The 27,514-nt window shown below is 46.6% G+C and overlaps 1 long non-coding RNA gene across 1 annotated transcript; it reads left to right on the plus strand.

Annotated features, from left to right (window-relative positions):
- Positions 1–2,570: 2,570 nt before the first annotated feature.
- Positions 2,571–26,330, plus strand: LOC110343194. Its single transcript, XR_002385398.2, has 4 exons — positions 2,571–2,704; positions 2,870–3,174; positions 8,035–8,161; positions 26,281–26,330. It is a non-coding gene; the product is annotated as an uncharacterized LOC110343194 (long non-coding RNA).
- Positions 26,331–27,514: the final 1,184 nt, after the last annotated feature.

Genomic DNA, 27,514 nt, shown 5'->3' on the forward strand with positions numbered 1-27,514 from the left:
GAGAGAGATCATTTTAAAATTAAAAAATGCTGAAAAAAAGAATCAAAGTTATCTCTCAAAGTAGCTGGAGTAGTTGGGAAAGAGCAGTTATATGCTAATGATGTGATGTAATCAGGTCTCATCCATTCCTTGAAGTGCTGAACATACCCTTGGGTGGTTCTGGGGTGACCACTAATCCTGGATCTAGGGAGGAGGGGATGGATGATGAAGTGGGTCACTGTGTGGTCCATGAGTGCTTGAAACTCCTGCTGAAGGGTCTCCTATACCCTCTTCTTCAGAGAAGAAGGGTGGGGAGAGAGGCAGGGGCTAGTTCAGGAGATAGTAAATTAGCTGTGGTGGAAGATGGGAAATGTCGCCACAGGCTCAGGGCTTTGAGCATTTGGTTCCCAGTAGGTGGCGCTGTTTCAGGACGTCATGGAACCTTTAGGTGGTACAGCCTGGCAGGAGGAAGTACGTCACCGAGGATGGGCTTTGAGGGATCATATCCTCACTGCACTGTCTGTTCACTCTGCTTTGTGTTAGCAGGGAAAGATCTGATTTCTCCCAGCTTTCTGCTTCCTGATCACCGTGTTTAACACAACAGAAAAGTAACAAATACTCTAATTCCTTTGCTGTGGCTGCTGGAGAGCTTGATGATCCTCTCCGCTGGATAACTTGCTGCAAATGTCCAGGGGTAAGACATGGATTTGGGGTACTACAATCAATTTTGACTTTGCATTCTCTCTCCCTTCTTCCGTCCCACCCTCCTCCTCTTCTTCCTTGCTCCCACTCCTCTTGTTTTATTTTAAATCATGTGTCTTTGTGACCTCATGTGGTTCCTAGCGAGGCAAGAAGAGGGTATCCAGTAACCCAGAATCCGAGCTACAGGTGGTTGGGAGCTGTCTGATGTGGGTGCTGGCAACTGAACTCAGGTCCTCTGCAGGAGCAGCACTGGCTTTTAAACCATGGGGGCTACCTCTCCAGTCCTAGCTCTCTCCTGCCTCCCTCCCCCTTCCTCTCCCCTCCCTCCCCTTCTCTTCTGGTTTCTGTGGTTCCAGATAGCTCAGGCTGGTCTGGAACTCACTTTGTAGCTAAGGCTGTCCTGGAACTCCACAACCCAAAGACTGGAATTACTGGCATGCACCAACATGCTCAGCTTCTCATTTTCCTTTTCTCACTGGGCACATTTTATCATACCATTTAAGTATCAGACCGCAAATTCTGTCTACAAACAAAATAGAATATAATAGATGCAATTCTTCCAGGAAGTAGAAGACATACTCTGTGGGTCATTTTGGAGGAACTTCGATGGACTATTTCTGGAAGTGCAGAAGCCACCAAGAGATGTTCCCACTAGTAAGAGCAGGCTGGGGAGGGGTATTAGTTCCTTTCTTGGGCTACTGTCCCAAATTAGCATCGACCTAGTGACTTAAAACTTCATAGTATTATTTGCTCAGCATTCTGGAGGCCAGAAGGCTGAAATGAATTTCTGGGTAAAGACATGGTTTTGACAGGGACAGATCCTTCCGGATGTACCAAGGGGAGAAAGGTGCTGTGTAGCTTCAGGCTGCTGCTGGCATTCCTTGGTTTATATCCTTGTCACTCCAATCCTGGTTTCTCTGGTGACACTGACTTCTGTTCTTCATCGAAGTTCCTTATGCCCTCCTCTTGTGTGTGTGCGTACATGCGCGTACATACACGTGTGCACATGGAAGTCAGAAGTGAACCTCGGGTGTTAGCCTTAGGAACTTACATTATCATTTATTAATTTTTGTTATGTATGTGGTATATGTGTGCACAGTGTATGCATTTGTTTGTGTGTGTGTGTGTGTACATGTACATGTACCTGTGTATGCTTGGCATGCATTATTCTCTTGAGACAGGGTGTCTCACTGAACCCAGAGCTACACCAGCAGCCAGTAAGCTGCAGGGACCCTCTTGTCTCCATGCCTCACAGTGCCACATCTGGATTTTTTATTTGTATTTTTTAGTATGGATACCTGGGATCTGAATTCAGGTACTGATGTTTGCATAGCAGGTGTTCTTACCCATTGAGCCATTTTCCCAGTCTTCTTCATATTGGGAAAAGGTCTCTCATTGGCCTGGGGTTCACCCATTAGGACAGGCTGACTGGTCAACAAACCTCAAAGATCCTCTTGCCTTCCCCTCCCCAGTGCTGGGGTCATGGGTGTGTGCCAGCACACTTAGTTTCTAACATGGATTTCGAGACCCAAATTTAGGCCCACATGCTCACAGCAGGCGCCCACTATCTTATCTCCCCAGTCCCATGCCTTCTGTAAGTAGATTTGTGTTTCATTTAGCGCCAACATACTATTCCAGCATCAGTTCCTATCTTTAACTTGACTACGTCTGCACTCTCTTTTGCCACATAAAATTACTGGGATTAGGAATGTGCTAATTAGTTCTGTCAGCTTGACAGAGTCTAGAGATGCCTCAGAAGAGGGAATCTCAGTTGAGAAATTGCCTCCATCAGATGGGCCTGTGGGCAAGCCTGTGGAGCATTTTCTTGATGGCTGATTGATGCGGGAGGGCCCAGCCTATTGTGGGCGGGGCCATCGCTGTGGGTTTGAATTGTGTAAAGAAGGTAGCTGAACAGGCGAGAGGGAAGACTAGTAAACAGTGTTTCTCCATGGTGTCTGCATCAGTTCCTGCCTCCAGGTTCCTGCTCGAGTTCCTGACCTGGCTGTTCTTGGAGATATAGCCTGTAAGCCAAGCAAACTTTTTCCCCTCTCAAACCATGTTCGGTCAGTGTTGATCTTCATTTTGGTCATGCTCCCTGAGGCTTCCCTTCTTCCAGTTAACAGGCTGTGGGATGAGAGATGGAGACACGTTTCAGTCCAGGCTTTGGGTTTCTCTTTCTTATCCTCAGTGGCTTAGCCTAAAGTGAAGAAGAGCTGTTTGACTGACTTGAACGGGAGTGAAGAGGGACGGATCTCTAAGCGACGCAGCAATCAGCGCTCTGAAATCAGCACCAGCCCTGGGTCTCCATGAGAAGGCTACAGTACTAAGCAATTTCACTCCCCACCCCCATCTCGTCTTCAGCTAGCCCACGCTGTTCCTGAGACTTGCATTGGATTTTGATATTTTGACAGCTTGCACAGCTTATCTGTCATTTCAACAGTGACAGTTAAAATCACGCTTGGATCAACAGGGGACCGGAACCTGGCTCGGTAGGTAAGTGAGCCTACCGGGCTGCTGCAGCCCCAGCTACCCACAATCCTCAGCCTTTCTTCCTTTCTGTCACTTCCTACCAGGTGTCCTTCTTCTTCCATCCCCAGGCCGCAGCTCTGCATTCCCTCCAGCCCCTCCCCCCAGCTTCTGTCTTTAGTCCAGTCTTGAGTGTCTTTTCCTAGCAAAATGGCCGAGATTGACCTCAGGTGTTTTGGCTAATACCCACGTCCAAATTCTTACCTTCTAATGATGGCTCCGACATATTGTTTTATTGACATTTGAAACTGAAGACAAAACCAGCTGCTTCTCAAGGGAGGTGGGAAGCAAAACATGAAAAGAATCTTCCAAATAACCAGTGCTCCTACCCCGCCCAAACCCAAACCAATAAAAATGAGTCTAGCCAATAATTCAACCTCCATGCCTCCCACTCCCTGTGACTAAAGACTGCAGGGGCAGCACAGCGGGGACTCCTCATTGCCGAGGAATTTATCATCAGGGGTTTTATTAGGTTTAATGTAGCCAACCGGGCTTCTGAGAGCATTCTTTCTCCCCCAGGGACATTTTCCCCTCTAAGGACAAATGTTCTACAGAACTGACACCTAACTGTCTTTATAATCCAGTGTAACTTGGTTGAATGGCATCCCTTTCACGAATGCCATCACAGGAGAAGGATCCCACAGTCTGCAGGAATTTGTCACTTGTACCTTTCTTTTAGAAATGCTCCAGGGCTTAAAGCATAGCAGCTCTAATTATTGTAATAACCCTCCAGAGGGGGACACTCATCTGTCATGGTTGAAAGTGACTTCTTTTTTTTTAGTGGGAAAGCTTTAAAAATGTCTTGTTTGGACCCAAATTGTCATCCATTAATTGGTAATTTAAGCAAGTTACTTAAAGCCAGGCAATTAGGTTAACGAGAGCGCAGGCCGTTTGAAGTTGAGCAGGCATGGAGATGAGCTCAGTGCTCTTTAGAAAGACATTAAATCAATTTGGTGTGAAAGGCAGAGGGGCATAGTCCTCTCCTACAGTTTCAGGGAAAGATCATGCGCATGCAAATTTCTCCTGAAGCATGGAAATTACAATGGTGGGCCCCTCAGGCGTCCTGGCAGCCGCCCTACCATCGAGGAAGAAGCAGCAGCTGTCCCAGCTCCATCACCGGGAAGGATGACAGGCCTGGATTAGGCCTTGCACAGAGGCCAGGGACTCTTGAAGAAGCCAGGCAGACACAACGGAACCACAGACACACAGAACCCCTTGAACCTGGACAGATGGCATTGCTGATGAATGGGTTGGAATGGTAGAGGTCCCTCCAGTGGGAGCCAGCTGGATCTACCTAGAGCTGCTACATGGAGGGACAATTTCAGAGTAGCCAGGCTGCCTTTGGATGTTAGTCAGAGATATTCATAGCGCCATCAGTCACCCTTCAGAGGACAGTGTCAGATATCTTCATGACGTATTTCCCTGCTTGCCCAGACACCAGGAGTCAGCCATCTTGTTGACGAATGACTCAGGTTGAATTGATAGAGTGGGATCAGGCTGGCCAGACTTGTGTTCATGGGGCAAGAGTAATTATATTGTAAGTAGGCTATGCAGCAGAGCCTATATGCACAGGCTCACACGGCCATGGTCTAGTTTTGAAGGCAATTATCTGGAGGTGGAAAAGGATGGAGGCAAGTAAGTGATGAGGGCTCCAGAGGCCTTATCCAAGTTCACTTATGGAAGTCCTCCAGCACTACCTGTGGATGTATACTAGTCAGAAACACGTAGACGTGAAAGGGACAAGTGATCTAATGGTTTGGGATGTCTTCTAGCAGAAATTTTGGTCAGGTTGGGTTGTAGGTATGTCTCTCTCAGCAATGCATAATGAGTGAGTTCACATCATTGTATTTAAGGGAACTATTATTGCTATTCAAAACAAGCTTGATTTTGAAGTCTGATGTTGGGATAATGTCGAGTCAAGCTGGGCTTCTGCTTTGGGGGAATCTTGTGCTGCTTAGTAGATTGTACTAGAAATGCTATACTGATGTTCCTCCTCAAGATGCCTGTGCTTTTTCTTTTGTATTCTGGGGTTTTGTTGGGTGTCCCAATGGACATCTGCATCTGATGAGGTAGGTTAGTTAGGCCTGCCTTTTGTTGTTGTTGTCGTCAGAAAATCAGTGAATTGAGCCTCTCATTTCAAGCCATTGGGTTTATGATACAATTGTGTGTTGTCTTGGTCTTCCCTGGACAGCTTGCTATTAAAGCAGACAGTTGAGTTGTGGAGGCTGTCCAGCAATGTGTGGAGTATATCACATCCAGGATCTCTATAATTTCAGAGGAGGTACAGATGTAATTGGCCAATGTTAGGCATGAATAACACCCTACCAGGTATCAGTGTATTCAACAACTGGCCTGGCCAGAGACAAAGACATGTCAGAGCCAAGATGGATACCCCCTCTTTGAAATTCCTTCATTTCTAGGCCACTTAGAACCATTTGGACCAGGATTGGGGGGTATTCCACTATGTTTACATTATGGACCATTCATACATGTTGATTACATGTGGTGTCTAGGAAGCAAAGATTGATAAAATAATTTGTGTGGCCTCAGAGAACCTGACCAGACTCTGAGGCAGGTAAGGGGCAGGATTATAATATACCAGCATTATAATGTACCTTGCCTGACACTTATGCAGTTGCGAGACCCACATGCCAGGCTGTGGTTGTCTTCCTACACTCCGATTACACATTCTTTTTTTTTTTTTTTTGGGGTTTTTATGAGACAGGGTTTCTCTGTATTGTTTTGGAGGCTGTTGGTCCAGCCCGGCCTCGAACTCACAGAGATCCTCCTGCCTCTGCCTCCCGAGTGCTGGGATTAAAGGCGTGCACCACCACCGCCCGGCCCCGATTACACATTCTAATTGGGTCATGGAGGAGGAAAAATGAGAAGAGCTGGTTTTTCTTCAGGTGCCTTGGAACAGCAGCTGATTTAGTCATCAGCTATCACCTACAGGAGGCTGATGTCACAGTGTCACTTGTCGACTTGACACATCTGGGGGACCCTTCTGCCCACTGAGGAATGGTCTCCATCAGATTGGCTTGTGGGCGTGTCTGTGGGGCATTTTCTTGATTTCTAATTAATGTAGGTGGGCCTAGCTCACTGTGAGCAGGTAAATCCCTAAGCTGGTGGGTATGAAAAGGCTAGGAAGCCAGTATGCAGCTTTCCTCCATGCTCTGTGTTCCAGCTCCTGTCTCCAGGTTCCTGCCTTGGCATCATTGAGGTCTTCAGGAATGAATCGTAACCTGCAAGCTAAACAAACCCTTTCTTCCTCAAGCTATTTCTGGTCACAGTATTTCAGCACAGCGACAAAGAAGCAAATGGATACACAGATAGATGTTCACTATTTTCGTTTTATAGTCGAGGAAGGTGAATGTGGAGTGTGTGACAGTAACTCCCACCCTTACCAGCCTTCGTGACAAGGCTGGAGTTGGAATCAGGCCCAAGCCCTTTAGATTCGTGTTGATGGTGAAGGCAATGCATGTTGTTCCACGGGACTAAAGACAATAATGAGCTCAGCCATCACTCCAGAGTCACCACCCTTGCCTCAGCCAGAATTTAGTGTCTTCCTCTTCTTCACTGATTATTGCACTGCAATAATTAAGAGATTTGCATATTTGAAAATCCATACCAGAAGGCTTTTGGAAGAAAAAAATTGAGATTTTTAAGAACCAGGCATTCAACAATTGTATCTATATTTCCCAACTCACAAGTTCTCTATAATTTTTGTTGTTAGCTATTTTTCCACATTGATTTACTTTGAGGGAGAAATTAATTTTTTTCCTTCCAATGGCTTGGGAGCTGGGATCTGGGTTGCAGAGCTAGTCTAGTACTGTGATATTTCTTTAAAGCGTGTCTTTTCTCTCCTCTACTGTCCCTTATGGGACACTGGCATAACGGTTGCTTGCATCCTAATTTATAATCTGGCTGGTTACTTGGCAATTGAGTGGCTGCCATTCAGCTCACTCAACAAACATGGAGACAGGGCAACACGGGGCACTGGCCTGATGGGGGTTTGCTTATGCCATGTTTTCACCATCGGAGGCGTGGCCTAGTGAAGCTCACTTCTTCCTCATAGATATTTCCCTTGTGTGGATATTTTCCATTGGTTTCTCTCACCCGGTTTGTTTGACTTTGTTTCCATGTGTTGGGGAAGTCCTGTGTATTTGTCAATAAAGCACTGTTGGCCAATAGGGAACCAAGATAGGTGGGACTAGGAGTCCAAGAGGACTCTGGGAAGGAGAAACACAGGAGAGTCAACATGTAACCGCCATGGGGTAGGAAGCCCGGAAATATTCTCCAGTAAGAGAAATACTTAGATTAACAATTATGGGGTAATTACTTAAGTCTGAGCTAGCCAGTAAGAAACAAGCAAGGCCAACAGCTTCATAATGTGTGTTTATTTGGGACTGATGCGGCTCTAGAACCAGGCTGGCGGGAAGGCATTCTCTCAAACAAAAGGCTTCTCTTTACATCCGTGGACACAGGATTTCTCTTGTGAAGGTCTCCCTCAAATCTGTGGTCCTTTTTATTTTATATTTATTTATTTATTTATTTATTTTTGGTTTTATGAGACAGGGTTTCTCTGTATTGTTTTGGAGGCTGTTGGTTCAGCCTGGCCTCGAACTCACAGAGATCCTCCTGCCTCTGCCTCTGGAGTGCTGGGATTAAAGGTGTGCACCACCACCACCTGGCCTGTGGTCCTTTTTAAAGCAGGGACTTTAGGTGCTGGTGCTGCACTCCTTTGTAGCCACGCCCTTCATCTTGCTGTGGAGTCTGTCACCCCGATTTCGTCTTTCGGCGAGTGGCAGTTCTCTGGCTTTTTCATAGGTGCTTCTGGGAGGATCAAGGAGGATGGATCATCACATTGAAGCATGGCACCGACTATATGCCAGGAGCCCGATCTTCACAGCGGAGCAGAGGCAGAAGCAGAGAACAGATCATGACACCGTCGTTGGTGAGTGCGGCAACATGGGGGCCATGGGTGAATGCCTGTGCCACGGAACACCATGGCTTCTGCTTGGGCTGTGGGGAAGCAGGCAGGACAAGGGTAGCCTGAGGGAGGTAATGTCAGTGCTAAGCCTCAGAGGATGGGGAGCATTCCCGACAGGTGCATAAAATGGGGGGAGGGTTTTAGGTCGCTTGGGAAGTCTGAATGAAGCCTGGGTCTTTCTGTCATGAGAGACGGTGGAGCAAAAGTACATGTAGATTATAAATTTGCTTTATTTTCTCTCAGAAGGAGTTAGACCATTATGCAGCAAGGTATCAACCAGAGAGGAACTATCCTGCATGAAATAGCTGGGGCTTCAAGTCCCCCTGGTTGGTTCTTGGCACAATGTTCAGGGGACACTTTTAGTCGATGAAGCACGGGAGACTAATTTGGCAGTTCTGGCTGAGCTGCAGCTTCCTCCTTGACCAAACTTCTCCCCAAGGCTTGACCTTCCTCAACCCTTATAGGTTCTTGCTGCCCTCTTAGGAAAGATGTGGAAGGTACCAGTGAGAGTTCCTTTCTGTAGCTGAAGGGACAGCTGTGAGTGCCACTGTCCTTCAGCCAGAGCACAGAACGTCTTCAGAGACAACAAACCCAGGTCTTGGCATTGTGTGGGTCTCCGAGAAACAGGACACAAAGAGCGGACATGCTAGAAAAGCCAGGTGATCCTTCCTTCCTTCCTCCCTCCCTCTCCCCCTCCCTCCCTCCCTCCCTCCCTCCCTCCATTTCTTCTTTCCTTCCTTCCTCCTCCCTCCCTCTCTCCCTCCCTCCCTCTCTCCCTCCCTCTCTCCCTCCCTCCCTCCATTTCTTCTTTCCTTCCTTTCTTCCTCTCTCCCTCTCTCCCTCCCTCCCTCCATTTCTTCTTTCCTTCCTTCCTCCTCCCTCCCTCCCTTCCTCCCTCTCTCCCTTCCTCCTTTCCTTCTTTCCTCCCTCCGTCCCTGTTCCCTCCCTCCCTTCTCCTCCCTCCCTCTCTTCCTTCCTTTCTTCCTCCCTCCCTCCCTCTCTCCCTTCCCCCTTTCTTCCTCCCTCCCTTTCTTCCTTACTCTTGTTCTCTTTCCTTCCTTCCTTCCTTCTTTCGAGAGAAGGTGGCTTCACTATGTAGTCCAGGCTACCCTTAAAGCCACATTCCTCCTGTCTCAGCTTCCAGTGCTAGGATTGCAGGTTTGTGACACTACACCTTGGTTTTGTAAGGTTCTACAAGAATATTTTCACAGGGCAATGGAGGTATAGGTTTTTTCTATCAGTTTTATGAACAAGATTTATCCAGAAAGGTTATTGATGATGCACTGAGAGTATGACTTTAATATATGTATATATATGTATATGTATATATGATATTACAATGTGTGTGAGTTGGCATGTACACATGCCATGGACCATGTGTGGAAGTCAGAGGACAACTTTCTGGAACTATTTTCCTTCCACCTTGCTGATGTGGGATGCAGGGTCCCTCTTGTTTTTGCTCCCTGCCGTGTGTTCTCCTGGCTAACTAGCCTGTGTGTTTCTGGTGACTCTGCCACCTCCCATCTTGAAGTAGGAATGCTGGGATTACAGAAGTGTGCTACCATACTTAGCATTATGCAACCATTTGTTTATTTATTATTTGTGTGTAGAGCAGTATCATCGTGTGTGTGTGTGTGTGTGTGTGTGTGTGTGTGTGTGTGTGTGTAGGTCAGATGAGAACTTGTGGGGGTTATTTATCTCCTTCCAGGACTCATGGGGATAAACTCAGGCCATCAAGCTTGGCAGCAGGTGATTTGTTTGTTCACATCTGGCTGTTTTGTTTCTTTTACATGAGGTTTGGCTCTTGAATGCAGGTTGTCAAGCTTTCAAAGCAAGTGCTTTTACTGACTGAAGAGTATTGCTGACAGTTTTGAAGAGTATGTGAATGTGTGCCAGTCTATAATGTGACTGGAAGTCCTCTTATGTCACCAGTCTTATGACACTCAGACAAGAAGGAGTCTGATTGTTTTTTTCTGACACAAAATCATTGGTTTTGATTATAAAAACAATGCATGTAGTGATGGGAGCGTTTGGAAACTGCAGAGCGGAGTTTATAGTAACATGTTTGAGTTCCTTCCTGCCTCATCTGTCCTGCTTCTTCATATTCGCCACAGGGGGTCGATTTGCTCTGCGAGAACACTGGATAGATGAGCTGTCATTGGTGACATAAGGTTAGGTTCATTCCTCTCTTTTTTTTTTTTTTCCAATTGGAGTATTAGGGACCAAACCCAGGGCTTTGGGTATGGCATGCAGATACCTTATCACTGGGCTGTATCTCTAGCCAATAGTTTTCTGAGACAAGACCACCATCCAATAGGCCAGGCTGGCCTGGCCCTCACAGTTCTCCCACCCCTGTGAAATTCCTAAGTGCTAAGATAATTGTGAGCCCACCATGCCTGGCTGGGTTAATTTGTTCTGCAGTTCTCCTATGTAATGTTGCAATAGTCACATTTAGAGATAAATCTTTGTATTCCTATTAGAAGTGTGGCCCTCGGGTGGGTTCTAGGAATAAGATATGATGGCTCAAAGACTTCTGGGGTTGCTTTGAATTTGTCTTCTCTCACTGGAGCTTATGTTGATTGACAGCTTGCTGGGGCTGAGAAGCTGGTTTCTGGGTGCGTCCATGAGATCCTTTCAAAGAGGACTATTTAAGGGGAGGGGACGCACAGACTGTTGGTGGCCTCTCTGGTAGGCTGGGGACCTGGATGGGACGGAGGAGCGGGAGAAGGACAAAGCCACTGGGCCAGGCATCTGCTTGCTCCTTCCCTCCTGGCTACCACAATGTGAGGTGCTGCACCTCATGGGGCTCCTACCTCCAGGGGCTGTGGAAGGGGCGCCCGGGACTCCCCTCTTCTTCAGATGGTTTCTCTCAGGTGTGTGTGGCCAGGTGATGGGACAGCTGGCATGCCCAAAGGAACCCTCATTTCAATTCTTTCTGTGGTTGGCACCGAGGGCTAGCCTCAGACCCTCCTCCCCGTCACCCTCCCTGCCATTGAGCTGCACTCCCAGCTCCCTCATTTCAGTCTGAATGTCTTTGTCAGCAGCAGGGTGTCTGTATTGTTTTTTAATGTTCTTTTTTTTAAATTTTATTTTCCAGTTTAAATTTAGATAAGAAACAAGGTTGCTTCACAAGTCAGTTCCAGGTCCCTCTCCCTTTCCCTCCCCTCCTCCCGTGCCCTCCCCCAAACCCTCCTCATTCCCCCAGGGAGGGTGAGGCCCTCCATGGGGGTGTCCATAGTCTGTCATTTCATATAGGGCAGGGCCTAGACCCTTCCCCAAGAGTTCAGGGTGAGAGTGCACCTCACATTGTTCTATGGGAGTCCAAAGTCCGTGTGTATACTTGGGATGGGTACTGATCTGCTGCCCAAGGCTCAATAGATTCCCTAGGCCTCCTCACTGACACCCAGATTCAGGGGGTCTTGATCAGTCCCATGCTGGATTCCCAGGCTGATGCCTGGGATTCAAGAGTTAACCTTTGTCTGGTCAGCTGTTTCTGGGGTTAAACCAGCCCAGTCTTAATCCCTTTGATCATCAGTCCTCCCTCTCTGTTACTGGCTTTCTTGAGTTCAGCTCAGTACTTAACCGAGGGAGTCTGCCTCTTCTTTGATCAGCCACTAAATGAAGTTTCTGTTTCCCAGACTTTCTGGCCATAGGATTGTAGGCTGGCACTCCCCAGATCTATGTCTAAAATCCATATATGAGAGAGTACATGCCATGTTTCTCTTTTTGTGACTGGGTTACCTCACTCAGGATGGTTTCTTCTAGTGTCATCCATTTGCCTGCGAATCTCATGATTCCATTATTTTTTTCTGCTGAATAGTATTCCATTGTGTAGATGTACCACATTTTCTCTATCCACTCTTCGGTTGAGGGGCATCTAGGTTGCTTCCAAGTTCTGGCTATTACAAATAAAGCTGCTATGAACATAGTGGAACAGACATCTTTGTTGTATGAATGGGCATCTTTTGGATATATGCCTAAGAGTGGAGTTGCTGGGTGTGTCTGTATTTTTGTGTTGACTGAATTTTGTGTTTTCCTTGGGTCAATTAAAAAATTTAAATACATTTCATTTTGTGTGTGTGTGTGTGTGTGTGTGTAAGTGTGGGCACGCGTGAGCGCATGCACACGCGTGTACATGCGCAAGTATGTGTATGTGCATGTTTGCCAGTGTGTGGAGGTCAGAGAACAACTTGTGGTTGTTGGTTCTCTCTAACCACTATGTGGGTCCTAGGGATTGAACTCAGGTTTTGAGACTTGGCGGCAGGCTCCCTTACTGGTTAAGCCATATTGCTGGCCCCTTTTAGTCAGTTTTGAGCTAAAATGTTCTCATCCGAGAAAAAAGATTTATTAGATTTATTCTCTGTGTATGAATGTTTTACCTATATGTTTGTATGTAGGCTGTATGGGTACCCAGTGCCCACGGGGGCCAGATCTCTGGAAACTGGAGCCTTGAACTAATAGAGATCCATCTGCCTCTGTCTTCTGACTACTGGGATTAAATGTGTATACCACCACTGCCTGGTCTCTGTGGCTGGCTAGTGTGGCTAGCTATGCACTCTGATCTTCAGGCGAGCTTTATTTGTTAGATCACGAACAAAGTGTCGCCACAAGTGCTCTTAGCCTTCGGCTGTCTCTCCAGCCATCTTTGCACTTTAAAAGAATTCAATAATCATTTACTTCACTATATAGTTACATTGCATTCATCTTGGACGTAAGTGATTGAGCTCTTATTTAATTATTCATACAATTATCTGAATATCCCATCATTTATGGGGGGAATGGTCTCCCCCTCACTGATTGCAGATGTCACTCTCAGTGACTTTTTTGTAAGCAGGAAGATACATGCATTGCTGACTAATCTAACTTTATGAAAAAATGCTATAGCCGGCGAGGTATATAACACACAGTTAGAAGGAAATCAGACAGTAGGAGTGCAGAACCAAGCAGCAACTCAAATATTAACAAACACACACTCTCATTTGCTTTCCTTCTTTTGAGATGCCCTCACTGGGCTCTGCTAGGAGTATAGTCCTTTTTTTCATTTACTCTATAAATTATTCATTTATTTATTTTTGGTACAGGGGCTGAACCCAGGCCCTGTGTACACTAAACCTCTGCTATGGAGGCATAGCCTCAGCTCCTGGAAATGTATTTATTCAAGGGCCTTTCTGGATCAAATCCCAGAAAGGACTCACACAAAAATAAGGTGTGGTGTCTGCCCTTGGGTTTCTCAGCATGTTAGATGGGAATGACTGAGCTTCATCAACGCACTGAACAACTGGTCTTACCTATAAGTATGCATTTGCACTAATTCAGAAGCTTGAAGATTACAAGGCTCTCAGCTGTTGCGGTTCGTGTCATTTTCTTTCATTGTTGCAGAAAGACTTTGTTTGCTACAGTTTTCATATCTTCAGATACACATGCATGCAGATACACACACAGATACGTACACATATATATAGATACATATACAGACACATATATGTATATACACATACAGATAAACACACATACAGATACACATACCGATATACACACTTACAGATACACACACAGAAACACACATACAGACACACACACAGGTACACACACACAGATACACACATACAGATACACACACATACAGATAACACACATACAGATAACACACACAGATAACACACACAGATATACACATACAGACACACATATACAGATACACATACACAGATACACACACAGACACACACAGGTACACACACAGACACACACACAGGTACACACACATGCAGTGAACGCGAGGGCAGTGGGCAGTGCAGAGCAAGAAAGTTTCCTCTCATGGCATCCTCCTTTTATCCTGGAGGAAAATCTCCCTGGAAACTATGTGGTGGACATTCTTTTTTGTCTCATAGGTCAGAAGTGAGTCACACCCATCTTTGGATCAGAGACAGCTCATTTTCTGAGACTGAGGCACCTCTGATTCACTCTGAGCAAAAATGGTTTCTGAATAAGGAAAGGGGATCTGTAACTTTTAATTTTAGTTAGTTTATGTGTATATCTTCATGTGTGTATCTGTGTCTGTGTATAAGTGTGTGTTATCTGTGTGTGTATCTCTGTATATCTGTATCTCTGTATCTGTCTATGTATATTTCTATGTGTGTATCTCTCTGTGTATCTCTGTGTGTGTGTATCTCTGTGTTATCTCTATGTGTGTATCAGTGTGTGTGTATCTCTGTGCATCAGTGTGTATCTGTATGTGTATATTTCTCTCTGTGTATCAGTGTGTGTGTATCTCTATGTGTGTATTTCTCTCTGTGTATCAGTGTGTGTGTGTGTATCTCTGTGTATCAGTGTGTATCTGTATGTGTATATTTCTCTCTGTGTATCAGTGTGTGTGTATCTCTATGTGTGTATCTCTCTCTCTGTGTACCTGTATGTGTATGTATTTGTGTGGTAGTCAGAAGCCAACCTTAAGTGTCATTCTTTAGACTACTCACTTTACTTTTTTTGAGATTGGGTCTCTCACTGACTGTAACATGAAAAATAAGAGACCCAGGGACAGATATTGGGGTTCAAGCTTCAAGCTGAAGATCAGTAAAGCAAAGTAGCTGGCCACCAGCTCTTACCTCTAGCTCAGGCTGAAAGGGCTGATCCTGTTTCTATGAGCTCTCACCAAGATTCAGACTGTAACCTCTCCTCAGTGTGGCTGGAGAATCAATGCTTGAGACTGATTCCTGAAGACCCTGCTTCTATCTTTCATACCCATCTAGTTGTGGGATCAAGGTGTGAGCTCGGTTACTCTTTTAGACATTCAATCTCATGAAGCCCTGGGAGGCCTTGAACTCAGAGAGATCCATCTGTCTTTGTCTCCTGAGTCCTGGGATTAAAGGTGTGTGCTACCACCACTGCCTGACTAACTAGTATGGCTGCTTTGCTGTTTTGATCTCCAGTGGCTTTAGTAAATCATAAACAATATATCACCATAACTGACGTGGAACTCATGAGTTTGGTTAGTCCAGTTGGCCACTGTGCCCCAGGGATACATCTGTCTCTGCCTCCCCAGGTTATGGATTACAAACCTGAGCTACCACGTTCAGCCTTTTTAAGGTGAGCTCTGCTGGCTGAACTGTCTCCCTGGGTTGACCAGTGACTTTTGAGCAGGTATGCACTAGAGATCTATTACCAAGAGATATACGCATATCATATGAGAATGAGTCAAGTACTTACGAGGGACTCTAAGGTGTGTCCGACTTCCTATGACCTCAGCAGGAACCAACTTTTGTTAGTTTCTGGTTTCTCTCTTGTAAACTGGAGATCTTAATACTTGCTCTGTCCCCACTGACAGCTGAAAGGATCTTTTTCAAAACCCGAGTCATCAAACATGGGTACCTCTCAGTTTTATCATGTTTGGGATGGTGTATAAGGTTTGCCCTGTTCAGCGTGGGCGTCAGAACCCTTCTGGCATGAGGCAGGCCATGGAAAGCACATGGAGTCCTGTGCATGGGTCCTGAACAAGACCAGGAGTTGGGACAGAGGGTGGCTTTCTTGTCTTACTGTGCTTTGTGCTTGGGAACAAGAGTCGTTCCCAAGAGTTTTACTGTTGAAATTTGTCAAATCAATTTTACTTTATTTTTATTAGTGTGTGTGGGGGGCATGTACATGCCAAGGCTTCCTATGGGGGTTGGTTTTTCTCCTTCCAGCTTGTCTGAGGCGGGATCTCTCCCTTCTGTCTCTATCTGCCCTGCACACTTCCATCTGTGTGGCCGGGGAGCTTCCAGGTGATGCTCGGGGAGCTTCCAGGCCAGGCTCAGACCTCTTCCCACTCTAGGACAGCCAGGGTTACATATGTTTGCTTCCAAATCTGACTCTTACGTGGATTCCAGGGATTGAACTCAGGTTATCAGGCTTGCAAGGCAATTGTTTACTGAGCCATCTCACTGACACTGCCGATGGGATTTCTCACACAGGTACCTAGGTCCTACCAAGGGTATCTGTGGAGGATGCTGGCAACCAGGAATGATGAAGTCTCGTTTTTTACCTGATGGTGTTGTGTTTCCTGGGGAGTAGGTGGGTACCCTGGACGTTTCCATAGAGCATGAGGTGGTACCCAGTTCTTCCTCAGATTAGTTTTTAAAATTACTTTTCTTATCTCTTATTTTTATGTGTATGTGTATGTGTGAGCTTACATGCCCCACATACATGCAGGATCCTGTGAAGTGACAGAGAGCATCCAAGTCTCTGGAACTGGAGTTACAAACAGCTGTGAGCCCCTATGTGGGTGCTGGGAATTGAACCTGGGTCCTCTGGAAGAGCACACAATGTTCTTAACCCCTAAGCTATCTCTCCAGCCCCATCTTCCTCAGATTCGTGGGGTGTAGGTGGAAGACTTTCTTCCCTTGAAAGCAAAGAGCTGTAGCTCACCCAGTCTTTACAAACACGTTGAGTTGGACAGGAGGGAAAACTGACTTTGCTGAAATGGGAGGTAGGTTGGTAAGGGCAGGACTCGAAGGGAGACCTCAGTGATTAAGCTCAACCGTTTCCTTTTTGTGGGCATAGAAGAGAAGTATTTCTGACTTTGCCCTGACCTTTTCAACTTTAGCCTGCTTGCTTAGCCGGTCACAGCTCCAGTTCCTCTTCTGCCCACAGAAGTCGCTTTGCTTTCTCCTGGAGATGTAAAGCCCCAACGTCACCCACTTCTGGCAGAAACCCCTCCGTAAACTTTGCTCGAACCTGGGTCCACGTTGGCCCAACTTGCTTCCACGAATGAAGCGGCTCGGTAAACAGCGGGCTCTGGTGCAGTTACTAAACTTGTCATTTTACCTTGTGGCCTTTTCTATATGCCTCACCCGTCCATTTCAATGAAGTCACCCTCGGTCTCTTCCCCACTGGGGGAAGATTAACGAGCCTTCATCTGTCCCCTTCGAACACGTGCAATCGTCACGTCCTGAAGAAAGAGGTGGCAGCAGATAAATTATGGGCTGTCATCGTAGAGGATGGTGGGGCAGGCAGCTCCAGCTCTTCTCTATTCACAGGCTCTGAGCTGGGCAGGAGAGGGGTTGACATCATGGAGGTGGTGTCTCTGAGAGGCCGGGACCATGGGAAGTGTAGCATTTAGTAAGTCAGTCTCCAGGGAGTCTGCTCCCAGAATGGACAGCTTCGGACTCGGTTCAGTTATTTTGTTTCTCACGCATAAATCCATAACTAGCATCCTAAAGCTATAGCAGTTTGGATAGAATGTGCATAACACCATGTTCTGGGGGGTTTCCGGCCTTTAATAAGCCATTTCTCTTGATTTGACCTCTAGTTCTTTTTCCATATCTACAATAAAGATACAGCCGGGCAGTGGTGGCACACGCCTTTGATCCCAGCACTTAGGAGGGGGAGACAGGCAGATCTATGTAAATTCAAGGCCAGCCTGGTCTACAGAGTGAGATCCAGGACAGCCAAGGCTATACAGGGAAACCCTGTCTCAAAAACAAAAACAAAAACAAACATATACAAAGGACTCACCAGATTCCTTCACAGGAGACTGGACACTCATGACTCCCATTGCCTCAGTGTCTGGGAGAACAGTTACAGGTGCGCCAAAGACTTGCATTCTGATTCCCTGAAGGCCCATCCCCTCTGTCTACTACATGGAGAGTTCTAGAACATATTAATTCAGTGGGTCTTAGGGGCCAGTGAAATAGCTCAGTGGGTAAAGATGCTTGCAGCTAAGCCCAAAGACCTGAGTTCAATTCCTGGGACACACATGGAATGAGAGAACTGACTCCTGAAAATTATACCCTGATCTCCACACAGGTGCTGTGGCACATGTACCCATGCACGTGTGCACACGCATGCACGCACACACACACAAATAAACAAAATATAAAAATGAAAAAATGCATCTTGGGTTTGTAACATCTTTGGGTTTCTAGGACTTTGAAAATATCATCATGTCTTTTTTTTCTGATTTTTGATTTTTACAAGTCAGGGTTTCTCTGTATTGTTTTGGAGGCTGTCGGTCCAGCCCGGCCTTGAACTCACAGAGATCCACCTGCCTCTGCCTCCCGAGTGCTGGGATTAAAGGCGTGCGCCACCAAGGCCTGGCTCAAAATATCATCATGTCATATGCTCTTCCCAAGGTCACAAAATGTAAGGGGTCCCAATATCCATGTCCTGACAATAATCACGTACTCCTCCTTCTGGCTCATGTTGGGAGAGCATGCAAAATCACCAGTGGAAACAAACGCGGTTCTATTTTCAGAGTGGATTCTCTTTGCAGTGGTTCAATTTCCTGTGGATGGATTGAGTTCTTAAACAATATAAGACGTTTTAAAATAGAAAATTTCCTTTGATGTCTCCAAGCAGTAAAACTGAGAGCACAGTTGGTAATGCGATTCCCTGAGTGCAGCCTCTGCCCTCAAGTGTTTTTCCTCGTCTCTGTCCTTGGTAGCCAAATCTCATGGAATCACTGCCGTGAGCTGGCCTGGGAACCTTTTCTCTGCCGGTCGATTGCACTGATGGGAAACTGCTTCCTACAGGGAAGCAGCCTGTACAAAACTGTAAGGACCACTGATGAGTCTTTCATCCCTTACTCATCAATCCACAAGTAACATCCTAAAGCTATAGCACTTTAGTTAGAAGGAACGCCATACTATACAGGGGCTTATGGGACTATGACTACATCATTTCCTTCTTTGGCCTTCAGTTTTGTGTGTGAGACAGTGTGCGTGCGTGCGTGCGTGTATGTGTGTGTGTGTGTGTGTGAGAGAGAGAGACCGTGCGTGTGTGTGTGTGTGTGTGTGTGTGTGTGTGTGTGTGTGTGTGTGTGTAGAGGTGATGGAGAACACCACAGAATCAAGGCCCACTAGCCACACTAGGGCTGATGCCTGATGCAGTAAGAACTCACAGGGCTGTGGCAGCACTCACATGGTCTGCACAGGTCCAAACATGAGGTCCTAGCGCAGAGATGGGAAGTGGACGCAGGCTCCCAACCCTAGCAGAGATGATGCTATCTCCAACTGACAACTGCTTGCAAAGGAAAAATCAGTTCCTCCACTGGAGTCTCACTGGGTGCACAAACCGCACTTACGGGTAAGTTCCATGCCCAGCCGTAGATGGCAAACACAAAGCAAACTCAATGGTATTTTTGGAATTTTTTTCTCCTCCATATTGCTTTGTTTGGACATGTCTTAAAATCTTACTCATCTTTTGTTTGTAGATTATGGGTTCTGATTTTGTGGGTTTGTGTGTATGTGTTTCTCATGCCTTTTCTTTTATAAAGTTTTTGAAGTTTTAAAATTTGCCTGTTTGTTTTTAGGAAAGAAAGAAGGCATGGAGTTAGATGGGTAGGAGGGTGAGGATCTGGGAGGAGATGAAGGAAGGAAAACCGTTACCAGAATCTATTGTATGGGAACCTTATTCAAACATTATGAAAAGCTATGGATTCATAGAGCTCAGTTTTAGTGATAACACGGAGTCCTTGGGAAAGCTGTCCTAATTCAGTAGTCCACTGGCATGGGGGTGGCATGCCACATGAGGCCAGAGGTTTCTATGTATTTTTTAATGTAAATCACTATGCAATTTGTTGAAGATACAATAGTTATTTTCCGCCTTTGCAGAGGGTATGGATATTATTTCTGTGTGCTAAGCCTTAGCTTTATCCTTCAGTCCATTGACTGGTCATGTCAATATCATGAAATACCATTAGTGTGCCTTTTCACAGGCATAGTACCAAGGCCCAGAGGGCTGAAGCATTCTGCCCAAAATGAAAAAGCAAAGAAGTAGAGCAGCAGGCCAGCCGGTGAAGGGTGTCTTGCTCCTGAGTTCGTTGCTAAATTGTAGAATTACGCTAACCCAACCAGTGCATGTAAAGCTCAGATCTTATCTCCCATCCCAAGCCTTTTCCCTTCTACCTGTGCCCCCTTGTTTACCCACTATCTAGGCATTTATAAATAGTTTTAGAAATCGTTATGGAAACTCTACATTCTCTTGGTACATAAACACATGCTTATCTCTGGGTATTTAGACAATGTCCCTCAAATATGTTTACAATGAGTACCCAGCATACACTCCCCATTCTGATTAGACCAAGAGAACAGTGATAAAGTACTGTCAACCGGAGACCTCGCCATCCTGACAGTTACATTCATGCTGAAGAGTGCACTGTTTTTGGCAAGAAGTATGGGTGCCATTTTCAAAGGTCAAATAAATCACCTTTAAAGTCGTGAAAAGGTAAACAGACTGATGCCTGGGCAGCTTTCCTGGGTTTATGAGGTCTTCTGGCAGCAGGGGGACACAGGCCTCATCCATCACCCCACCCCCAGCTCACAGGCACTTATTCTTTGGAGCGATCACTCCATCACCCAGGGTCATTTCCCCTCAAACCGTTATTAGGAGATATGCAGGCACATGCGATGGAGCCCTTCCCATCAGCTGGCCCTTTTCCAAGGTTCGCTTTCTCTCTAGGTAGGATGGAAAGTTGTTGCAATGACACAAAGCAGGCTAGGAGGATGATCCAGGTACAGGGAGGTAGTAGGAGAGCAAATAGGGGACCATAGCAGAAGTGACAGGGAGACAGCAGGGCAGGCCAGCATGACATGACATAAACAAAAGAGTTGCCACTGATGAAAAATAATTGCTCAGTGCATAGAGAGTGTGACGGCCTGCCAATCATGGCCTGCTCTGCTTAGATCAGTTTTTTTAAAGCTCTCTGAAGTGCCTCTGCACACCTTCTTTCAGAACATTCTTAAGTTATACGTCTATGGTGAAAGCTCCCTGTGAATCTCTAAGTCGTCTTGGAAATGACTTACAAGACTTAAATTCCATACAAGAAAATGAGGTGTCTTCTAAAGACTCTATCTTCAGAGCACTTCAAATGTGTGCTGTTATTTCAGAGAGCCGGACTGGTGTAAAACAAAAAGGCCCCCAAAGAAGGGTTGCAAGCCTTCCAGTGACTCCTTATACCTTGTAGTTGCCCTGAAGTTATGGTGATGTAATCTGGCCTCTGACTTTCCTTCTGCATGTCAACAGAAGGAAATAGCACAGGTTAGGCCCTCGCTACTAGAAGAAGCTTCTCTGAACTCAGACATCCAGTAATATTTTGTACCAGTGTGCGTTTCATGAGGGTGAATGTAGACACAGGAGGCATTGCAAACGCTTTTATGATCTGAATGCATCTGACTTTGGGCTTTTGTTTTCTTACATTCTTTGAGATCGAAGAAGGGTGAGGAAAGAGGGAACGGAAATGAAACCATTTAACTCTTCATCCGAAAACAGCGGTATTCTATTGAGTCAATGTCACGTAAATTTGACTTTTGTTGCTTTCATTTCTCTCCAGCCCAAGCTAGCCTGGGATTTGTCTCCGCTAGACTGCAGAGACCACCGAGTGTTCTCATCAACCAGAGACCTAATTGCAGCCATTTATTATAGTCACTTATCTGATAGTGGCTTCATTATCTGTGATAGTTTTACAGGGACAAAGTCCACCAGGCATTCGGTGGAACACATAAACATGTTATCCTCTGACAGGGTGTCTGTTACTTACTGTCAACACTAACTGGCCCTTGCCACATATCTACAGCTTATATGAAGTAACGATGAGTTTAATAAGCCCCAGTGAAAGCTACAGTGTAAACAGCATATCAGGAGTGTCACCCTCTTAAACAAACAGAGGTGATGGAGAAGTACAAACAGAACTGGATAGGAACCCAAGGAGATGAACATCAGGTGGGGAGAGAAATTCCACTGGTGATCCCCCGACTGGGTTAAGATCACAGAGGAGGCATTGTGTGTAAGGGTGACACCCACACAGTCCTTTCTATTGAAATTCCACAAATTCTGATTTGTTTTTTGTTAACCACCACTGAGGAGGAGAAATAGGTGAAAAGTAAGCACCAGTTTCTCATGATTATTATCTTTAGAAAATGTCTAGTAAATAAGTTTTGAGAGACGTATGCATTCTACAGCTAGTATCCCATGGATATATGTCTTGTGTGTGGTGTGTGGTGGTTGTTTTTTTTCTCAGTCTTATTGGAATAAAACCATAAACCAAGCTTTTAACACAGAGTAAAGTATGTGACCTACACAAGCCAGAGTACTGCAATCAATATGCAGGCAGTTTGTATTTGCATTAAATAGGCGTCTATTTGCGTATCCTGGAGGATGATGGGAGTTTCCTTTGCACAAACAGGAAGAACTCTTCTTGCACGCACAGGGAGTCCCAGCTGAGGTCCGGGATACAGAAAGGAAGAGTCATCTCCCTACACCCTCTCTCCCCTGGTTTCTTTCACATCCTCCATTATTCTTCCATTATTCTTGTTGGTCGTGATTCATCTCACTCTTCTGGATTAAGACTTTTTTTTGCCTCTTTTGACTTTGAAATTTAAACTGCTCTGGAACGGGAAACATATGAGACCTTTATTGACAGACTTGTTGGTATCAAGGATGTCGTAAAGACCTGGGCTCAAATCCCCTGTACAAATTGTTTCTCTGACTGTAAAATGAGGATGCCGCGGCCCCTCCTCAGTATTTTAGAGAGTGGAGACTAACAGGAAGCAGACTACCCAAAAATCATGGTAGCCATCGCCTCAGCATGTCGAGCATCCGCATAGCTCAGTTATGCCTGAGGCCTGCAGGAATGAGCCACGGGTGGGGAAGGCTGGAGCAGAAGGAACGAGAGAGAAGGTTTGCCGCAAAGGCTTCCAACATTAGAAATACCAATCCGGTCTGCCCTTGCCAGCTGTTGTTCCACAGGAAGGCTCTGGTCAAATGCACTCAAGAAAGTAAGGGTTGGCAAGTTTCTCTAGCACAGGGTTTCTCTAAAACCTTCCCCAACAAACGCGTGGTGTAAATACCTAAAGACAGCTGGGTGTGGTGGTGCACATTGGAGGCAGGAGGACCATGAGTTCCAATTCAGTCTGTCTACAAACAAGCTGAGAAACAAACCCTTCAGACTGGAACAAGCAATAAAACAAATTGGTAAACCTCGTGAGAAGGATCAAGTCTGGATTATGAAAAGCTACCCACCTCTGAGTGTTTTGGCTTACTTAGTTTGGGTCTCTCTTTGAGCTGTCTCTGTCTCTTTAACACAGTCAAGGATTTCTGAGAGTTCATGATATGAAACTCACACTTGGATGGGTTTGCTTTGTTTGGGAAACACAGGGCCTGGTGGTCTGCTGTGTGTTCACAGGTCGAGGAGAAGACCCCGGACTGAAGGGGGCAAAGGGTGGGTGAGGATCGAGTTGATGCACAGTGGATGTTAAAAGTGAGGAAAAGTATCTGGAAGGTTAGGTGAGAGAGCCCGAGAGCAAACACAGTCTTCCTTCGAGGTATGATGAGGGCACTCCCGTGATCTGGCTGAGTCTTTGTAAAAGTTCAGCTGCCCCTGGAGACCACCCACATTGCTATGGACCACTTCAGTTGAGAACAACATTTGGGACAAAATGGGGTTGGATGAGTTTCTTGTTTGCTGGGTTTCTTGCCACTTTGGACTGTGGCTCTCCAAGCCAGGTCTGTGAACCTGTAAGGTACAAGGAGGTGACAGACAACACAGGGAGGAAACAGGAGGAGAAAGAGGAGGGAACATGAAGAATGCGGCTTGGGAAAGATGATGGAGACCATGGAAGGCTTTAGAGGCACCATCCCCAACATGTCCCCTGATTGGACTCTGCTACCCACGTGCGAGCTTTGTTTTGCCATTCCAAGTAGCTGGCCTCAGTGGGGCTCTGCGGGTATATCATGTCCTCTGTTCATTGTGGAAAAGCCCTTGACAAAAGCCATGAAGCGCAGAAGGGCTGTTTTGGCTCAGAGTTTGCGGATCAGTATGACGGTCGGGTTGGTATGGTGGCAGACGCTTGAGGCCGCAACAGAGATGGATGCTGGTGCTGGCTTGCTTCCTTTTATGTGGCCTGGGACCCCAGCCCATGGGGAAGGGCTGCCCACATAAAGACCCGATCTGAAAACTCCCTTGTGAATGTGCCAAGAGGCGTGTCTCCTAGGTGATTCCAGACCTTGTCAAATTGACATTGTTAGACATACAGCAGCAACAGGACATGGGAATAAAAACAGATCTAAACAGCAGCAATAATAAAAGCAGAGGATGTCTGTGACCACAGGGAAGGGGAGAGAAGGAAAAAATTGAATGAAAAACTTTTATTGGCCTGGAGCCTGGGTCACTGTATCTTGGAGCACATAATTAATTGGTAGTAAGGATGGCTATAGTAGGTTTGTCCAACTCACTGCCTGCAGGCTGCGTGTGTCCAAGGCTAGCTCTGAATGCAGTCAAACAGAAAATTATAAACTTACTTAAAACATAACATCTATTTGCAAGTTTTTGGTAACTCTTTTTTTCTTAGATTTTTGTTTGTGAGCATAGCCTTTAATGGCTGAGCCATCTCTCTAACCAAGGACCTTTTTTCCTTAATATTTATTTATTTATTTATTTAGAGTGTGTGTATGCATGTGTGCACACTCCACATACACACATACACTTGAACATCTGCCATGTGTGTTTGAGTGTCCTTGGACCAGAAGAAAGCATTAGGTCCCCTAGAGCTGGAGTTAAAGGAAGTTATGAGCTGTCTGATGTGGGTACCAGTCACCCAGCTTGGGTCCTCCATGTGAGAAGCGAATGCTCTTAGCCACTGATGGTGTTTAGCCTCTGATGGTGAGGTTTTAGAGAATGGACTTGTGTGACAATGTCAATAGATTGGGCACACCAGGTAGGTATGGGAAGGGCTTTCAGAGATGAGCCAACTATGTCCCCTGCAAAGTCGTATGATGGCGTATTGATCCCTGTAATGAGGTCATTAGGGTTGAAGAAGGTTGAAAGGCTAGGGCCCCCATATGACAGGATGTGTGTCCATAGAAGAAGAGACACTGGAGAGGGAGCCGTGCAGTGTCCCTTTCGCTCACCGCAGGAAGACACTGAAAGGCAGAGGAAGGCGGAGAAAGGTGCTGAGTTAGCCACTGCTCCTGTCCTGGACACCCCTGTCTCCAGAAGTCTGCGACTCCTCACTGAGACTGCCTACACTGGGTGAGACAGTGCAAGCTGGCGCTGGATTCTGGAGTTTAGCACGAAACCACTGACCTTGGAGAAACTTCTGACCACCCACGCTGGTCCTGAGCGACAAGGGGCAGCGCCAGGTTACTCTCTGCTCAAATACTCTCTTGCCTTGTCCTTTCTTTCCCCACTCAAGAAGACGTCTCACTTTCTTGGGAGATGGCTCAGTCAGTAAAAAGTTTGCCCAGCAAGCGTGAGCAGAGACCCCAGAGCCCATGCGTAAAAGCTGGGTGAGGCAGCCCACATCTATAACCCCAGCATTGGATGGCAGAGACTGGAGGGGCTCTGGATCTTGCTGATCTATTTGAATCCCTGGGCCCCAGGTCTAGTGAGAACCGATGTCTCAAAGAAAGAGGTAGAATGTGAACAGGGAGGACACCTGACGTGTGAACCTCTGGCCGCCACAGCTATGCGTGCATGTGCACTCCCCCATGCCTGCAAGGTGTGTACACACAGACAGACAGACAGACACACACATGGATGCACACACGCAGGCAGGCAGGCACACACACACACACACGCACACACACACACGCATGCACGCACACCTCCATGGACAATGTCCTCCTTTTGGGCTGTGAAGAGAGTGTTTTTCTCTCCCTTTCTTTCCCTCCATTTTCGTCTGTTTCTTGTCCATGGCTCTAGTCCCCGTCTATTAGATGCACAGGTGAGTGTTTGCCCACAGACACACCAGTGTTTTGTTTGTTGTGTGGCTAACATGCCCTGGCTTTGGACTGGAAAATTTAAAAACAGGTGCTGTGGCTCTTCTGAGACAAGTGTCAAACTAGCCACATTTCCTAGCAGGAAGCCTAGGCCCAGGCTGTGGTTTAATTCAGGAAGGACATCTGTGAGGACAGACCTCGGGAAGGCAGATGGCTTTCATGAGTTTCTGTGAGATGTAGCTGCTTATTCAGAAAAAAAACCAAAGCATGTATTTATGTGTGAAGGAGAGCTCAGTTATTCAAAGTACTTATTTTAAAAATATTTATTTTATTTTAATTTACCTGTGGATATGTCTCTCTCTCTCTCTCTCTCTCTCTCGTGTGCTGGAGGACAGAAGAGGGCATCTGAGCCCCTGGAGCTGGAATCACAGGCAGTCACAAACCAGCTGATGTGGGTGCTGGGAGCAGAGCTCAGGTCCCCACAAGACCAGCAAGTGCTCTTCCCCACAAGACCAGCAAGTGCTCTTCCCCACAAGACCAGCAAGTGCTCTTCCCCACAAGACCAGCAAGTGCTCTTCCCCACAAGACCAGCAAGTGCTCTTCCCCACAAGACCAGCAAGTGCTCTTCCCCACAAGACCAGCAAGTGCTCTTCCCCACAAGACCAGCAAGTGCTCTTCCCCACAAGACCAGCAAGTGCTCTTCCCCACAAGACCAGCAAGTGCTCTTCCCCACTGACCAGCAAGTGCTCTTCCCCACTGACCAGCAAGTGCTCTTCCCCACAAGACCAGCAAGTGCTCTTCCCCACAAGACCAGCAAGTGCTCTTCCCCACTGACCAGCAAGTGCTCTTCCCCACAAGACCAGCAAGTGCTCTTCCCCACAAGACCAGCAAGTGCTCTTCCCACAAGACCAGCAAGTGCTCTTCCCACAAGACCAGCAAGTGCTCTTCCCCACAAGACCAGCAAGTGCTCTTCCCCACAAGACCAGCAAGTGCTCTTCCCACAAGACCAGCAAGTGCTCTTCCCACAAGACCAGCAAGTGCTCTTCCCCACAAGACCAGCAAGTGCTCTTCCCCACAAGACCAGCAAGTGCTCTTCCCCACAAGACCAGCAAGTGCTCTTCCCCACTGACCAGCAAGTGCTCTTCCCCACTGACCAGCAAGTGCTCTTCCCCACAAGACCAGCAAGTGCTCTTCCCCACAAGACCAGCAAGTGCTCTTCCCCACTGACCAGCAAGTGCTCTTCCCCACAAGACCAGCAAGTGCTCTTCCCCACAAGACCAGCAAGTGCTCTTTCCCACTGACCAGCAAGTGCTCTTCCCCACAAGACCAGCAAGTGCTCTTCCCCACAAGACCAGCAAGTGCTCTTCCCCACAAGACCAGCAAGTGCTCTTCCCCACAAGACCAGCAAGTGCTCTTCCCCACAAGACCAGCAAGTGCTCTTCCCCACAAGACCAGCAAGTGCTCTTCCCCACAAGACCAGCAAGTGCTCTTCCCCACAAGACCAGCAAGTGCTCTTCCCCACAAGACCAGCAAGTGCTCTTCCCCACAAGACCAGCAAGTGCTCTTCCCCACAAGACCAGCAAGTGCTCTTCCCCACAAGACCAGCAAGTGCTCTTCCCCACAAGACCA

The sequence above is a fragment of the Mesocricetus auratus genome, unplaced genomic scaffold (genome assembly GCF_017639785.1).
Source record: "Mesocricetus auratus isolate SY011 unplaced genomic scaffold, BCM_Maur_2.0 Super-Scaffold_100676, whole genome shotgun sequence".
In the NCBI taxonomy this organism is placed as follows: domain Eukaryota; kingdom Metazoa; phylum Chordata; class Mammalia; order Rodentia; family Cricetidae; genus Mesocricetus; species Mesocricetus auratus.